The sequence below is a fragment of the Grus americana genome, chromosome 12 (genome assembly GCF_028858705.1).
Source record: "Grus americana isolate bGruAme1 chromosome 12, bGruAme1.mat, whole genome shotgun sequence".
Taxonomy (NCBI): domain Eukaryota; kingdom Metazoa; phylum Chordata; class Aves; order Gruiformes; family Gruidae; genus Grus; species Grus americana.
Window position 1 is genome coordinate 19,869,586 of NC_072863.1, and position 18,695 is coordinate 19,888,280.

Sequence of the window (18,695 nt, forward strand, 5' to 3'; positions counted from 1 at the left end):
TTCAAAATACTGCCTGAAATAACAAAGTAATGATAAAAGGGTCTTAATGGCAAAGAGTTTGTTTTGTCCTAAAACTGGCACCCTGTTGAAATTACTTTTAACATTTGAATTTTAAGTGCCTGTACAAACACTCCGTATACTTGCAGCCAGTTATGCTAATGTTCACAGTAGCAAAAGTTAAAGGTTGAATTTATTTCATTTTGAAACTTCAAATTTGTTTTAAATACTTTTAAAAGTTTTTATAAAACCAGATAACTTAGCTAATTTGTACACATTTGTGGTAATCTAAAATGTTTCTGTTTTGACAAAAAGCAGTTGTAATTCTTAAGACATCAGTTGGAACAGTCTTAAGACATCAGTTTGTCCCAAAAAGACAAACTTGACTTTTTCCTTTGAACATACTCATATAAAACCTGACATACACCACATATACTTACAATGTATCTGACAGCGATGACTGAGCTTTTTTCAGTGTCGATTAGATCTATATTAAAACAGAAAAAAAAAAAAGTATTAGAGGTTGGGAAAATTTTTGCCTTGCAGAAAGGAGGAAACTTTAGAATTTCTACCTAATGCTCCTGAAGAACAATAACCTATGAAGTTAGACAAAGGTGGCACACGCTGCCCATACAAGAGGAGAGCAATGATATTATTGGAAAAGACTAAGCCTGCAAACTACCGTGTACAGATAAAGACCAAGCTACCCAAAGGAGGTTAATTTTTATAGGGACCCCCCCCATTTAAACATGTTCTGAATAAAGCTACAAACAGAAGCTTAATTTAATTTAAAAAAAAAAGGGGGGGGGCAAGAAAGAGACTTTCAGATTCCATATGGTCTCAGGGCAGAAGCAAGATGACCTTCATCATTCTTGATGGATGAGCATCAACAGAAACATTAATTCAGGACCACCTGTAGCATACGCTGCCCAACAGAGCGATGAGGAACATGAAGTAGAGTTTGGGTCCTGAGGTAAGAGGAGAGTTTATAGAACAAAAGCATGGTTATGTAGGCAGCGAGGCTTCACTGGTCCCAGCAAAAAACAGATGCCTATATGTAACTATATAGATGTGGCTTCAAAGTCTACTGCATAATCATTCTCTTGGACTACTTGGTTTTATATACAGAAAGCTTTTAACTGATGTTTAACCTAGTTATGTTTTATTAGCCTTCCCCATAAGTCTAAGATTTCAATCAAGGTACCAGTTTTTACAGACCGAAACTGTGTTAAACATCCCTTAGAAAATTCTCCTACAAACATTTTCTCTTGAAATATGAAATAATTGAGGCGCAATAATGTTTTTAGTGTTACTGGCACTTGCATGTGGCTGTATAAGATCTTCATCTATAACAGAACCATCCCAAACTCGTGTCAAATAAATACTTATCATATTTTAAATATAATGCATAGCAGACTGACATACGTGGCAATGTGGTCTAGTGGAGGTGTCCATGCCCGTACCAGGGAGATTGGAACTAGACGATCTTTGAGGTCCCTTCCAACCCAAACCATTCTATGATTCTATGATACTCAACTTGCAAAAGTACCTCCGTACCAATTCCATTTGGTTAGAAGCCAAACTTAGCTATTCAAATTACATCTTGTGCCTTCAATCTCTTATTCAAGTTTAATTAGACTTTAAGAGAAAGGATGAGATGCAATGTTGACATGGATGCACCATCAAGGATACCTTCAAGGCAAGCCAACTACATATTACTGAAGTATAACAGTTATGCTCTCCGTAAACTTTCTCTTTCCTCACAAATTCACATGAAAAATGTCACTATCAAAATGAAACTGTTACGCAATACTAGAAAATTTAGAATATGTAATATTTTATATTGACTTAAAGTTCATTATTTCTCTTAATTGTGCAACGTAACTAGCCTATTTAGACACTTATCTACTGTTTTGGAAACAGCAGAGCTTCCAGCTCTTGTTGTAGGAAGTGGACATTCCCAGCAGCAGCAATCAGTGCGCATCAGGCATGGCTACAGTCTAAGAAAACCAGCCAAACCAAACCAGACGTCGTTTCTCTCCTGGATAGCTGTGTTCTCAGCACGTCCAAAGCATTTACCTGAGGTGAATAAGCTTCAAGCAATTTTGAAGCGGTTACTCTCTTGACTAGAGTGCATTTATCATTTGTAATGGTATGTTACGGTGTTCTTTTAGAAACCTCACTCATGAGGTAATGTTTTCCTTATTACTATTATATGCTGGGTATTCACAAAAATTCTATAGTCCAAGCTTACTACAGAAAACAAATAACCTAAGCAAATGCTCATACAAGCACTGACACTGGATTTTACAGACTGCCACAGATGGAAGAGATGTTCTTTGAGTGTAAGCTGACTTTGATATCCTCAATTAAAGCTTCAGAGACAGATAATACACAACGCTCCATTCTTGTCCTGCAGCCAGGGCCACAGAACAAAGTCTGAAATCAGAGCACAGGATCTGGAACAGAAGAGACACTCCTCTCTTTGTAATTTTTCATGAATTTAACTGAAAGTCTAAGAAACAAGTGGCAACTATTATTATTTTTAATACAGAAAAATAGCTTTTAAATAGTCACAAAAGCTTGTGAGACTAAGTAAGAGCAAAAGTGTGCGTGGGGAACAGGGAGAGGAAGCAACTGTTCACAGAGGAGGAAATGCCCTAATCTTCTCTGCATTTAACTATTCAAACAGACCAGAATCCACTTCTCCAACATTTGCACACACAACTAGAATTTCTAAGTGTAACTCAAAACCTGTAGCTAGAAATTTTATCCTAGGCAGTTTAATTTTAATAAGGCAGCAAATTATTATCTTTGCTAGGAAGGGTTTTAATTAGCCCAAGTCCAAAACACTGTGCAGGTTTAATATCGAAAATATATGAGTAACAGTGTTTATTTTCCTTCCTCTTGTGTTAAAAAGCTTGCCAGGGATTCAATTTACTATGTAATAGCATGATTAGAAGAAAACATACTTCTTTTTCAGTCTACTTCAAACATGAATTGCAACTCTGAAAACATTTTCTCCTTGTGTTAAGAAAGTCTTCTAGTGTAAGAGATGACATTAGACAGGAACAGGGTGGTATTCTAGTTTGTGAAGAAAACCTGGAATCTGCAAAGCAAGAAGTTGTTCAGTTTAAAAACACCACCGGAGGAAGTCCTGGTTCCCCTGCAACTGAGCTCTTGCCAACTTCAACTGGAGACACAGTTCTGGCTTTAGCATAAGTACTCAGGGTCGTATCCTTTCAGGAAGTTCTGAAATCTTCCAAAACAATCCACTATGAATAAGTAACAACTATTTCTGGAATTTCTCTAGCATTCAGGCAGATCTAAACATTTTGGAAACCACAGTAAGCATTCATAATTTGTAAGTGGAAAGGTGGTTCTACACAGCCAAAAAAATCAACGTGATTTGACCTAAATAAGTACATGGGTTATTAGTTACAGTCAGGTTTTGGAAGGGCATTTAATCAATATCTAGTAGTCCTGAATTTGCTCCAGTACTAGAACTGAAAGAGGCCAGGATTTCAAAAAGAAATTACAGAAAGACTGAGAAATATCACATTGCCAGGAAAATGCAGCAAGCTTAAATACAATAAATGAGTGCATACCACCAGGCTCTCTACAAATTTTGATTTTTCCAAATTTATACCTGTCACACACAACAATGAGAGAACATTTCTACAGATGAGAAGACTGTGATTAAATAGCAGTAAGAGTTAGAAGAATCTTGTGGCTTATTACAACTTTCTCGGGGTTAGAAAGCTTGAAAGAAAAATGAAGGGAAATGATTCAGTTTTTACATCATGTCAGTGTTTTTATGAAAACAAACTCTGCCAATATTAATGCAAGTTACTCATGGTAGAGGAAAAAGTACACAAGGTCCGATTTTTGTTCTTTTCTCACAGGCAGATTTCTACATATTTTCCTTTTACACAATTCTGTACGTCAGAGGGCAGTGAAAGCTCCAGAGGTGATCTAATCAAACACCACCAGGTTTCAGAAGTACTTCTGTCCTCTAACAATGCAATAGTAGCTCAAAGCCTGAGAACTTTCAAGAGCTCTTACTACATCTGTGCAGTGTAAATACTAGTACCTATGTCCCAACAAAGAGGGAGAGGAGAGGTTGGATATAGTGGATCCTGATGGAAGTCAAGGGTCCCTGTTTAAATATATACATTCTATTTGAAATAGCAAAAACACAAGTAATGTTAGGAAATCTTGTTTCTCTTACTGCAACTTAAAAAGAAAAGGTAGTTAATACAGTGTTTTACTTAGCTACTAAACAAAGATCGGATTTATTTTCAGTTTCAAGAAAAATGGTGTTGTCCTTTACATTCACTACTTCTGTTTTACTCCCTCAAAACATACATGCACTTAATGTCAATCAGGAAAAAACCCCCAACAAAACAATTTGTAAGTGTTGAGTGTCATACATCTATTGCTGCAACAACTATTGCAATGGAAACCAGACCAGCCACCATTACCCAGTATTTCTCAATTATCTGAGACTGGTGTGAAACTCTCACTCCTAATCTTGTAACATAAGGGCAAGCAAATATTTGGTGAAAGGGCAAGAGCTGTTTGTGTGCCCCAAAGGCAGAAAACATAAAAGGCCAAGACGACATTCCACAACTGAAAACTGTCCATTGAGAATACGCTGAATTGGGAAAGTGTTTCCTCTAGACCCACCTCTTCTACTGCCTCGTTAAATTCTGTCCAGAATCTGCGCTGGCTCATTCACTCCAGTGCTCGCTCTCTCACAAGCCCGTACTCAGTCTGCACTGGTTCTGCCGTGCTCTGATCGAAAGCCTAGGGCACACGAGGTTTCAAGTCAATCCAGTTGATGCCACAGTACTGTGAATGCCAGCGGTCACTATAACTAATAGCAAACTCAGATGTTTCCACACTTTTTTGTGGTATAGGAAGTGAGGAGTGGCATCCTTACGTTTCATTGGCATTTTAGTTAATGAACGTGGTAAGGACTGATGGCTTGGACAGACAGTATTTCAGAAAGGAATGGAAAAGGAGAAAATCTGCAAGTGAAAAATACTGGTATTATTACCTCAAAATTCCCCCAACATTTACACAAGTTACTTCTTTCAGGTAACTTCTTAAGCTATGCCACCATTGCATCTCACTCAGCAAAGTCTGGATTTTGCTTCTGTCTCCTAATTGGAACACATCTGGCAAAGGAGGAATTTACTCAAAGCTGGGTTTCTTAACAGAAGCTGTTTTCTTAACAGGAAAGTGAACTACTCAGTTTTCCCTGCATTTTCAGGGCACAATAAAAGTAAATAACTGATGTACCGTGTTTTACAGTCTTTAAAGTCAGATGTAATATTCCTGTTTCTGTATTACTGTCATTATTAGGAACATATTCATGGACAACAAGTTATTTAAGAATTAGGGTGCTCATCTCCCCTCGTGTTATTATCCTATGCTTATGATAATAATTTCAACAACCTTTCACAACATAAGGAAATTAGGACATCAGGTGCTTTTTTTTTAATAAGATAAAGGAGTACAGGAAAATAATCTCCCTGGGTAAAAGTTTTTCAAAATTTATCCAGAGACAATGGATAGGCTTATGCCTGTTGGATAGAACTGCTTCACCAATTCCTGGAGTGCACGTGTTCAAGTTCAGACTCTGATCAAGTTATGGTATTAGGGCTGGGCAAATGTTAACGATGTTTACTCAACAAGGCAAAAAATTAATGAATGACATTACCCTAGCTGCATAGATTAAATATTAACACTTATTTCCTGGCCTTAAATCTGGGATGTTACCAAACATCTGTACAGCATGACCTAGGAGGAATTGTACGTACTCTTGTGATGACGCATGAGAAGTAAAATGGCATTTCCCAATAGAAAATAGTAACATTAATCTATTACTACATAAGCACAAAAGATAGGAGAAAGTGAACACCGAATCATTCTTTTTTAGATAGGATTCAGCTAATAGATTCGTCTGACCTAAAGCTTAGTAACATGAACAGAGGAGAGCCAGTCATTAAAAGCTACTTCCTTTATTTATAAATTTCCCAAAACCTAGCAGCATTGCTCTGTAATAACCTTTTTGTGAAAGGAGCAACTCAAACAGTAAAATGTTAAAGTGCGTGAACACGAGTCCAGTCTGGCAGCCAAACATGCGATGTAATGCTTCTCCCTTTTACTGTAGTTACCCTGACAGATTACATACTTCTTTTTAAATGTCTTGCCGACAGCAAGTGTTGTGTAATTCAGCAGACTAAAGTTCTAAATATAATTCTGTATTACTTTAGAAGACCTGACTATCTCTTCAAAACTCCATCGTCTCTCATCAGTGGCATTATGTTGCTTTCTTCTCAGACACTGGTCATAATTTAGGTAATGAAATTAATTGCATACTTTAAAAAAAAAAGGGAGGGGGGCAGGGGAGTAAATGCTCCTCCCCACGTACTACATTAGCAGTCTTTTGCCTACCAAAAGGGATTTTTCTAAAGTTCTTAACAGGTTTTTCAAAATTCTGTGAGGACAGTCAACAAGAGGAGCACCAGAGTTGGGAAATACACTTTCCCCTTTCTCTTAGGAGCTCACATCCAAATGGAAATACCTCCCTTTTTTTGTGACTAAGCAAAAAGAATTAGGCTTTCTTATTTGCAGTTTGAAGAAACTCTCTCCTTCCAGATGTTCTGATATACAGATGACTGGGTGTGCACTTAAAAAATACAAGTTTAAGAGAACTGTTCCCACCCGTGGTCATTTGAGATGGTAGCCCCTGAGATTTCAAGAATGAGTCATCTGTGGTTTTCATTTTCATTGTATAACTAGTTAAGCTGCAGAGGAAAATGGTTTGAGAGTTGATAAAAATTAGGAGAAAGTGTATTTTAATTTTTTGCACAATGACAGTATTTTCCAGTGAAAAAGTGATGATGTCTGTTGTATTTTTAAGGAACTGAATTTTATCACTGTCTTAATGCAAAATTTTAGCACAGTCTGTTGCTTGGTTCATGGTGAACCTATCCTATCACTTTCTAACCAAACATACCTAGATTCATTTGTAGATTCCTGTCATCTCTAGATATCTATCATTTCTAGATCCACACCTGGAATTCCCAGATAAAGATTTACCTAAGACTTCATACTGCAATGTTTTGATCACTTTAAACTTTTTGTGAGTGAACTTGCTTTCTGCTACATTCATGTGCTTTATGATAGACTGAGATATCTGTAGGGTACATTTAATAACATTATTTGGCAACTGAAGTATTAATTTTTATAAGGACAAACTGGAGGTATAGACTGGGGATGAGTTGGACATGGATAATAAAACTTAATGCAGTGTATACCAATTTAGTCAGAGAAGTTGGGAGTTTTACTGATCAGCAAGGGAGAGAATACCGGTGGTGGCATTTTCTACCAGGGAAAGCAATCTTACTGACTTAACTATGTCACAACAGTTCTTTGATTTTATCTGCACTTCAGAGGAATTGAAATTTCCAAGCAAATTCAGTACATTTTCTCCTACAAGGCAAAGTGCAGACTCAAGTTAGATTTAACAGTTCTAAATACTAATTTGTTCAATCTTCTGAGCAGTGTAACACCACCAAAACAAGGAAAACAATGCAAAAGTAGTCAGAACATAAATACTCATACTAAGACAGGAGAACAAGGTAGGAACTTGCACAATTCTTGAAGTTAAAAAAAGACCTCTGAGACAGTTTTAAACAGCAAGGTTTTGAATTTTACTACCCCCTAATACATGTGCATGCATGTTTGTCACACTTCTTTTGCTGACACCAACATGCTCATTTAAGGTGTACAATTTCAGAGGCAGGCAGCTTTTGATGTTCTTAGTCCAAAATATCCAAGTAGCTTTTGCAAAACAGCAGAGGACATACTTAGAGGATTGGGTCACAATATCACCTGCTCAAAACCTCAGCTGGAAGCAGAGACAGCACAGAGCAAGCCATCTCTGGCCAGGGAGGTGCGTATCCATATTATCAGATGATTGTGCCTGTGCTAATATGTCCTACCCCTCAGCAAAACATACTAGCACAGGACAGCCATGCACTAGCACAGCCAGTTTCCTGAAAGGAATTTGTTCAAGCCCTGCCAGCTCAGAAGATGTAAAAAAAAAAAGTGTGCGTGACTCTGCAGCAAACCACACAGATAAAACTCAAGTGGCTTGATGGCATGACTTGATATTTAGATAACTAGATCCCCTTTAATGCTAATAAAGCAGGAGTCAAAGCAGTAGCAACTGCAGAAGTAAGAAACTGGACAATATTAGACTAAACAGACAGTAAAGTGGTCTTAGACTTAAATTTTGAAGGAAGTGTGAAGAGGAAACTGACTGTTGACCATGCTTTCAACTTATTTTTAGGAATGTTTTTGTTCTGATAAAGGGATAATCCTTGTTATGACACTGTGTATCACAACAGCAATTTATGGTTAGGAGTAAAAAAAGATATAATTTGTTACCAAATGCAGTGATACTCAAAAAGCTAATATCAGAAAACGTTTCCATTTTCAACTTAAAAATACACAGTTCCTATTCCAAGTCTATCAGTATTTGGACTGATCATTATAGTGATGGTAGGACAAAGATCAATGTTGGAAGGGTTTAGTAAGGGTTATTTAAGTGTCTACTCCCTAGTTATTGTCAGTCTCACTGCTTACTAGCACCAAAAAAACAAGTCACTCTTTACCTTTAATGCAACTGCAGTTCAAATGTTTCTAGGTAAGCAGGTCGATAAATTCACGAACAATCTAAACAAGAAGAAAAATTAAATAGAATTGTAGACATCTCTTAGGTTATAATCATATCTAAACAGACCAATCCAACATTTTCCTGGATTGGTAACATGAGCTTTGTCAGCTGTTTGTTGTCAACACCATTTGTACAGCTGCAAAGTGCTACCTGCTGCTTGAAAACATGGAACAGGCTGATCATGTACTTTAGGTCAGGGGATACCACTAGAAACTCATTACATTGTCATTCTCAAGTGCTATATTTTCACCTAAATTCTATGTTCTGAGCGCCTTCAGATGTTTGAATGATGTAACACGCTGCCAAACACTGTGCCCAGCGAAAAGTTTTAAAATTTACTCTTGGTTAAAACCAGCATTATGACATTAGACTGCTTTTAATAGCCTCAACTTCCAAGCTTCAGCAACCCAGTATTCAAAGCTTACCTTTTTAAAGAGAAATCTGCTCTATCTACTAACTAGCCAAGTTACAGAAATATTTTTTTTCATTTTCAGCTTTTTAAGGAAAGATAAACTTAGAAACTAAGAGATAACATGTAACAAATTTATTAAACTGTTTTGTCTGTCTGAGGAATGCGGATGAATTACCTTAGAGAAACCTTATCATCTACTATGGCCTTTCAGAGAACAAGCTCAAACACCCCCCTTCGCATTTGCATCCAATGTCTGGGCACAGACCACAACTCAGACAAGTAAGAAAACAAGTGTTAAAACAGTTGGTGTGGTCCCAAAATCTCATACTTGAGGTATAAAGTAGTATTAGCATACACACAAGCTATGTTTGTATCTTATTTCATGCATATACTCCAGAAATTATGATCCAACTGCAGTGGAAGCAACCTGTGTATTCGGGTACCAGAGAGAAGGTTTCCCCAAAGCCCTGCTCCTCCTCCCATTAACCCCTGGCCTCTGCTTGCTCATCTCTCTCTCCACACTGCAGTTCAGACTGATTTGGTCCAGATTAAATGAGGATTATTTTCCGAACGACAGTAACTTTTTAAGTGGGTGTAGGCTAGACCTGAATAACTGCAGTATTTTTACATCGGGGAATGGGGGGAGAAGGACCACAAGGCTGGTCACCATCTGATCTTTTTCATTAGGTACTGTGATCTGGAAAGTCGTACACTTATTTCAGACTGTTCTGTGTATGTGATTATCATTCATCAAACCATCTTTGAGCATTCAAATAACCTGACCTTAGCTCAAGGCTAGAACAAGGTTTTTTTCCTTCCGTTCTGTTACGGAAAAATTGCCAGGCTGTTTAGCATGCTCTCTTTTTCAATTGAGTTTTATGGAACTGTAACGTGCACTGCATAGGTATTGTTATTTAAAGGCATACAAGAAAAATATGCCTGAAAGACCCAGCTTTAGTGAAATACTGAAATACAGCTTCTCTCACATGAACTTGAGCAGCAAGGATAACATACAATTCATGAACGAGCCAGACTGAGTACTGACAATCCCAGAACAGCAAACCGTAGCATATTCATACAAGCAGGATGGTCTCCATGGTTTTCTAAGGCATAATCTTGCTCTGACCCCTGTTCCAATTTCCACTGTCTCTCCCTGCCTTTTATTGAAGAACAGCAAGCTTAGTTTCACCTTCCAGTTGTTCCTCTTCCCTGTGGCGATACATTTCATAATGAAAGCACTTTTGACCAAGTCTTTTGAACAGTGGAGCTCATAAAAATACAAAACTATTTGCATGCTTATGAAATAAACAGAGAAGCCATTTTCATAATGAAAATTAAGCACATCTAACGAAGGCGCAAAACCAAGGCTATCCTAAATTTAGATTTGATTATACTATGTAAATACACAGTATGAATCAGCTGTACATACAGCTGTCTTCATGGAAAGTAATGTGTAAAATGACAAACTAATGGACTACTGTGGACAGACAAACTACTCCATCCTCACTTCCTACTGCTGCAAAAAGGTGCAGACACCACAAACCAAGATCTCTTGCTTCTTTTTCATCTTTCCTTTCTATTCCTATATTGCTTTCCTGTTACTTGACATTACCATTAGCTGCAGATTTACTGTCTCAACTCTTCCATGTAACCTTCAAAGCTTTGGAAAATATTGTTGTAAAACTACACCTTACCTATGTAGTATTGTGATTCTTGTAGTGTGTATGTTTTCATTGTGGAAAAAAAAACCAAAACAGAAACCAAAAAGTGCCAAACCAAGAGATGAGAGAGGTTAGTACATAAAGGAAGTTTTAAGATATAACACAACTTGAGCAAATTACTGATTTGACATAAACGTGACCTCAGTGTAATGGAGACTCCAACAGAGAAGTGAAAAAGTGCAACGAGCCTGCTGGTTCTCTATCAGTGCCTTCAAGTTTAGGTTTGTGACAGGTAACTCAATCCAACTCTGCACCGCAGTGATCCCACTTTGACTGTTCCCTCAGGCTGCAAATCCTGCAGGCAGCCAGTTATACATAGCCTTTAAGTTGGGCCAGTTGTCCGACGTAGCTCCCCATTCAGTCACACAAGTACCAGGGCAAGGGAGGAAGTGCTAACCTTGGTTTAGTTCAACTGACACAGAGTAACTGGTGCCTTTACGCTGTAGCTTTGTAAGAACTTTAAACAAGCATAAACCAGAGCTACTGCTGAAAGAAGCAGCCTCCACCCATTTTTTGCTGTCCCAGTCTGTCCTTTCCCTTTGCCCAGAGCCAGAGTGAGCGAGTGCTGGCTGCAGTTTCTGCAAGTTCGTATGTTCATGGGCGTGCAGTGTTAGAAAAAACAGCCACCAGAAGCTGTAGCATGAGAACTAACCTATTTTTATCTTTATTGAAAGCCAAAAAGACCCCAAAACACCCAATTCCCAAACACTGAAATGTCTTATTAAAATTTTATTATAGATTAGTTTTATATATTCCAAAATACTTTACTATGCATAATTTGTTATTTATTGAAGGTCAGGAGTTAGTAATGTTGGGAATCCAAAGTGGCTGTACGGTACAGGACATAGCAGCTGACTACCGAGTTGACAGTTTGAGCTAGGAAATGAATGCCCTCATTCATAAAATTTGGGGGTTTTTTGCTGTGAGCCAACATTCAGTGTGCAGCAACATGTAGTTTCCAGCTCCTCAAACTTCACTAGCATACTTGAAGTAGTGACATTTCGTAGGCTGCTCAGCTCCTCTAGCTTCCACGACAAAATATTTATCAAGAATGACTCACTGTGTGTTCTACTTATTGTGTACTTTAGGTAAATGGAACGTAATAAGATTTTTTCAAAAATTATTGCATGTATAACTACTAGAGAAGAAACAACAAAGTACCTGACAGATTGCTTAGGCAATGTGAAGTGGTTCAGTAAATCTGACCAGTTCCATCAATTTGCTACTTTTTTTTTTCCCCAGCAAGATACTTGCATCCTTTTATCAGCAAGTATCACAATACAGGCACCTTGTAATCTTCCACTAGCTTCACTCAACCCTACAGACTCAGCAGGATGGCAGCACTCATTTCAGCGTGGAAAGACTTATTCTGCTGTATGTACCACCTGCCATAAATACGTGCAGAATTGTGAACTGCAACATGGTGTGAAGTTAGATCAAATGGTTTGTAGTACCTGCTCATCTGTAGCCTAACATGACAGATAGCAAGTGCTCTTCATATTTCATTGAGTGTGGCAAATCAACAGTGCAGAGCATTACATGAATACTCTTTATTTGCAGTCTAATGTTTCTCTAAATACAACTTTCTTGGTAGACTTTTTTGGTTCTAGTTGTAGGGGTGGCTCCTAGTGTACAGAAACATACATAATAAAATGTACAAAATAGCAGATCAGACTTGCAGCCAGATGAGCAATCATTACATGAACACAAAAATAAATGTATTTTGGGAAAGTTCTTATTTTAGCACATACCGTTGTATATGAAGCTTGCTATTGGCCTAAGTAAGCTGGATGTAGAACAAGCAACTCGGTTGCTCAGTTTCCAGAAACACGGCATACCTTCAGCTTTCTCTTTAAAGGACCTCTTTAAAGAGGTTGACTTTAGTTTCAGGCTCATCAGTACGTGTTATCCCAAACCAAGGAGTGTAGCTCTTATGTTAGAGCACAGCGGCCAATATAAAAAATTTGAGGACAGGAATCAGCAAGCATGTCCACTTGATGCTGTGGAGAGCAGAGATGCGATCGAACGAGGGATAGCGGGCTCTGTCAGTGCCTACAGCAGGCTCTTGAGAGGAGCTGCCTGCACTAGGCGTATGCTTAGCCCCTCTGGCCATACGGCTGGGGGCCTTTGGGTTCCACAGCAAGAAATGGGTGTGTTGGAAAATAATCACAGGAAAAGCTATCAGAATATCAGTATGGCAGTGCTTCTGTCTGTAAAAACATTTGTGCAACCGGGGGACAATAAGAAAAATTCACTTGCACTAGCAGACTGTTAAAACCAAACACAAGTGTTAAGTCTGTTCTTACTGCCATACGTAACAAAGATTTTCTGGCAGCTGTGAAAGAAGTGCCTTAGGGCACACATGTGCTCTGTAGAAACCAGTTATTTGTTTTATATTTCTTTTCCAAGAAACTGTATTGGGAAATAACAAAACAAACACACTTTAACAACTACCGCCACTGAACAGAATTTGTCTTTGCAGTATCATGTACTTAATATTATAATTTATTCAGTTCCTCTCTCTGTTAATATTTTTCTACTCCTATGAGCAGGATTTGTGCAAACAAGACCCTTAAAAAGGCTTAAGTGTCACTTACCAAGGAGGACAGTTATTCAATTATTTTATGGGCTACTCTCCATTTCTGACCATGGAGTTGAGTAGATGTATAAGGGATGTAACAGTTACAGAAGTGTGAAGGGTCTGGTGGGCAGAGACCTGGCTAAAAATGCAACTATTTGTAAATAGGAGAAAATATGCTGAGAAATAATCAGCGGCACACGCATGCTTGACTTTTTTTTTAATGGGTCAAAAATGGAAATGAAGGTGTTTTGGAGTGCTTGGTCCCCAATAACCCCAACTGCAGTAGCCCGGAGGTGTCAAACCGCACACGGGGATGCAAACGAGCATTACTGCTCACAGGGTCCAGCCCTGCACACACAGTATGCTCGTGGACTGCCATGGAAGAACAGTATTCTATAAGAATCTTACCTAAAGGGACTACCACTGCTCAAGTTACTTTAGATAAAGTTACACAGCAAACACACAAACAAGCAGTTTTATAAACTAGACATCTAACTGCAGTAACTATAATTGAAGCTAACCGCACATGCAGATGAAAACCTCACTTAAGATGCGTTTCAGAATACACAACTTGTATCTTAAATGTGTAGAACAGTGTTTTAGAACAAACCAATAACCATCCTTTCATGTTATGTGAATCTACTGTTGCATCTCCTAGAATGTAAGTCACATTTATTAAGCATTACTTAAATTTAAAACAGTTAGGTAAAGCACCTAGCTAAGCAGAACAAGGATCAGAGTACACTGTACTAATACTATTGTACTAATACTATTTTCACTTTAAAATGGGTTGCACAATATCAAATAGCTTAAAAAACAGGTCTGCTGTACAGATCTAACAAGTAATTTTATGAAACATAACCATCAGCTAGATGTTAAGAACATTTTTTTTTTTTACATTGGCCATGCTTATACTAGAACAAAAGCACAATAAGATAGGCAAAACAGATATTTTTAAATTAAATTATACATTTATTATAAATTTAAACATTTTTTAAAGAAATCCTCTGAACACAAGCATTTCTGTAACTGTCTTGGTATGACTCACAATCTTACTTTCTATAGTAAGGAGAGCTAAAACAGAAGACCACTTCAGAGTTATTAAAATAATAATTTAAAAGTCTCTTTAATTAGTACAAGTAATGGAATGTAATGCACTATTTTAAGTCTGTCCTTGTCATGTCGACTTGCTTCCCATTTCACAGGCTTTCAAGCATACATAGATTTTCTTTTCATTGAGATATACATTAATACTCTAACTGCCATTATACACATATGCTGGAAAACATTCCTGATTATTGGTGTATGGAAATTCAGGCATTTTCCCTGGGCACTAACAAAAACGATGAGCAAAAATCATGAGATGAGCTGCAGCGTCATCACACAGTTTAAAGTAAACCAGATCTGCATACAGGTATTCTGCTCTGGTTTTTGACGCTTAGCTGCTATTGACTGACCAAAGAATTTATAATAAGAATTAAAAAAAGAAAGATAAATCTATTGCCCTACAGGCAAGCTACAAGTATGCTTTTAGAAAAAGATGCTCTACTGATGAGGCAGTAACGTACTCTAGGGAATCAATGGTCACATCAACATACAGTGAAGGAAATCCTAGTTCATTAGCTTTGTCCTCACCGAACAACAGTGGTATTCAAGTATCACAGGTTTAAGAGTCTCAGATTTAAAGTGATTACCAAGGATCCACCTTGGATCACTTTAAATCCGAGACTCTTAAATCTGTGATAATTGGTGGATCACTTTATCTCTACCTTGGAGATAAGGATATCTCACCTTAAAGCCCAGTGAACTCCCACCTGCACAATATCCATCGATTTGGCATTAACTGTACTACAAAAAACATGCAAAATTTAAATACAGAAGAAAATTATATATATTCTCAATATCTAGGATTCCTTACAAAACTCTTTACTGAGGTGAAAAGTACTCTTTGATTTCAATAGAAAGTCCAAGTGCTTAGCTCTATCTGAAGCAAAGAAAGAGGGAAATGTCCGTCACGTTACACAGCTATTAATCCAAAAGCAAAGCAAATAAAATGCACGCTGACTTTTTGATGTGGTGGCATTAGCTCCAACCTCACTTCCATCATAAGCAACTCACATACACAAACTTTAAAAATCATCCATTATACTAATTGACATTCTGGCAACATGTTGGCTAAAGGAAAACGTTTCCCACCCCTTCCAGCCCCATGCCCACAATCACCTTTCCCTACTTGTTCTCCTCCTCCATTTCCCAAGACTGCCTGTGCTATTTATTTCCTTACTGAAAAATGGTTCAACGTGCCTTCTGAGTTTTCTGCTATATTTGGGATCATCTTAAAATGTAAAATAATTCTACGGCCAGTTGTACCAACACGCCTCGCTCACACACACTCCTCATACCTAACCTCTGCAGATCAAGTTCAAGCCAGCACCAAGTTTAGTCCCAACTCAAAAGCTACTGTGAGCTGTGGCAGCACAGGTCAAAAGTAGCATGGTAGCCTGAATAGCAGAAAGGCTTCCTATCTAGGGCAACAGCAGCAGCATAAAGAATTTCCACCCCCACCACTCATTCCTAACCTCTGTATCATGCACTTGGTCAGGTAAATAATGTTACGCGCATCTGGCACATGATTAAAGCCCTATCTTGAGTACACTTTAAAAGTACACTTTATATCGAGTATTAGGTAGGAACTGATCGCCCTAAGAAGTGGGGCAGGCAGAGCAGATCTGCTGTAGTTTATTTAAGTTCTGTCCAATTGTTTCTGTTGATTTCGGCCAAGCGGCTCAACGTGGATCACACTAGGTACCTAGTGCAGAAAAGAAAACTGAAACCACATCTTCCAAGCAATTCTGGCAACTGGCCATAACTCTTTCTCTTTGCAAGCGCAAGTCTTATTCCATACAGCATCTTTTAGTTCACATTCGTGTAAAACAAGGGAAGACTTCTCGCAGTTCCAGTGTATCTGGGATTAAGGCAAGGCTCTCCCCATCCACCACAAACGGCCATCTGTGAGAAAGGGCCTTGGTGCTGGCAGGCTGCATGTCCACCACAGATCATTACCAAAAACCCGTCGCACCACTTCCAGCGTGTGTTCTACTTTCAGCACGATACAAGTTACTCTGAGTGGCCACAGAAAAAATAACTTGTGCTGCGTTCAGCTTTTATTTTTATGTGCCTGTCTACCGAGTTCAAGATTTTGAGGGGACACAGTTACTAAGAGTGTCAGCAGATTATGGGCAATCCTAATTTCCCTTCCCAACCAAAATGACAAGGGAAGAAAAGAAAAGCAATACCAAAGTATGAATCATTCCTATCCACTGTAAAGCACAGCTCTACTAGCAGAGGAGAAATACTCTCTTAAGCTTTCCCTTGGGCCCTTCTGTACAGCTAGCCTATTCCACTAAGCACCTTCCAAATGGAAACGTGACAGAGTGATCCCAGGTACAGGGAGACGAGGAGGTAACTTTGAAAGGAGGACGAACACCAAAGCAGTCACTCTGTAGCTGCCGTAGAATGCAGGAAAATTAAACAGGGTTGCCAACTTTTGAGATGTGCCCTCCACAAAAAGGGTGGAAGACGTTGCACCATCTAATCAACAATCCAATATATGAACAAATGGAACAAAACTGTAAATTTTGTTCTTGGGAAATTGCTTCCCTCCTTCCATGAAACTTCCTTCTCTCCTAAGAAAATAAATATCCTGAAGCACAGCAACCATATGCTTAGTTACGCATACAATGAAGATTTCCCTTAATAATTAACTCCAACTCTTTTTCAGCTGAAGTAATTCCTTATTAAGAAGTTTTCTTATAAACAAGCACTCATTCATTTGTCATGTTAACTACCTAACTCTATTAATCATTAACCTAAATAGATTTTGCATGTTTACTTGGCTCAAGCTACTGTTTAATATTTCATTTGGGTATTAACTTCATTTAAAACAGTGTAATAGGGTGCATCTATTTTACTAGATACATATCTTCATGTCACTTGGAATATAGTTGTATCTAGTGATTCGTTCAAGAATGGTTTCTCTAGTTTTATAAAAGGGCTGAAGCATAATCCTTGTGTTAGGAGGAGGTACTGAACACTGGTAATTTATTATGCTGAAAATTTCTACCTGCTGATAAATGTTGGATTATTCAATCAGCAGACAATGGGCAACACTGTCACTTTCTCGCACTGTATAAGTTACAGATAGTGTTCAAGATAATACATGAGTAAAGTTTGCATGAGATGCAAATACCTGAATAATTAACACATCACGAAAACCTTACCGCAGTGGGGTTCCTGAGGGGAAGGTTCTCTTGTGTCTTTCAAGTTTATACAATTCTGTTGTTTAAGACAACAATGAAGGGAACCAGCAAGTACAAAGAAAGGAGAATGAAGTTGAAATTACATTAAATATTTTCTAAAATACCTTTCATGTGGAAATATTTAAGGCTTACGTAGAACTCTATTAAAACACAAACTTTGTATCTGTGCAGAAGAAAAAAAAAATGAAACCAAACAACCCTTCTGATGGAAAGTGGAACATTGCTAACTATGTCCCTTGTTTGGGGGAAAAGTGGTTTGGAGATTTATTTGTTTAAAATACAAGTTTTTCACATCTTGGGGGGGGGGGGGGGAATCCATGTCTTTAATCATTGCAGTTAGTCTGAGATGACAAATCCAAAAGATTCAAAAAGTAGAACTTAATTAAAAGGAAAAAAAAGACCATATGTTTCTAATTGCTATTTGTAGCTTTATTTGCTGATTTTTGCACTTCAAATTGGCAAGGCTATAAATGCAAGTTTGTCTAGAATAGTAAATGTCGTATTCGTGTTTTCATGCTACAATAGTCCAAGATGAAAAGAGCAACAAAGGCCAGATATTATCTTTAACCTGACAATCATCTTTTACAACCATTAGGGACTACAGCTGTCCATTCACTTTATATGAAACAACCCTTAACTTACACCAAATTTCTCTGTAACCTCCATCTATGCATATTGAGCATCCTCATTGAAAAAAATAAACCAAATATTAAACAATTATGTTAGGGGAAAAAGGGGTTTAGTACAAAATAGTTCAAAAGTTGCTGTAATTATTTCGTTAAAGCATTAGGTAGAACAGCAGTACTGGGTAAGCGGAGGTCTGTACAGCCCACTGCCCACCAAGTGTCCACGCTCCTCCCGGGGCGGAATGCAGCAACATGTATTTGCTTTTCAAATAAGCTTCAAAAAT

General features: G+C 38.0%; 1 protein-coding gene across 14 annotated transcripts in view; it reads right to left on the bottom strand.

Annotated features, from left to right (window-relative positions):
• The window catches only part of ACSL4 (acyl-CoA synthetase long chain family member 4), a 45,689-nt gene that overhangs the window by 16,966 nt on the left and 10,028 nt on the right, over positions 1-18,695 (bottom strand). For 6 of the 14 annotated variants that reach the window (XM_054840003.1, XM_054840014.1, XM_054840012.1 and 3 more), the window contains exons 2-3: positions 8,691-8,751; positions 438-484 (exon numbers count right to left, since the gene is read on the bottom strand). The gene's annotated coding sequence lies outside the window, so the exon portion shown is untranslated. Of the gene's footprint in view, positions 1-437; positions 485-4,686; positions 4,807-8,690; positions 8,752-18,695 lie in introns of all 14 variants that reach the window. The other 8 variants (XM_054840007.1, XM_054840002.1, XM_054839999.1 and 5 more) reach the window with 2 other exon arrangements.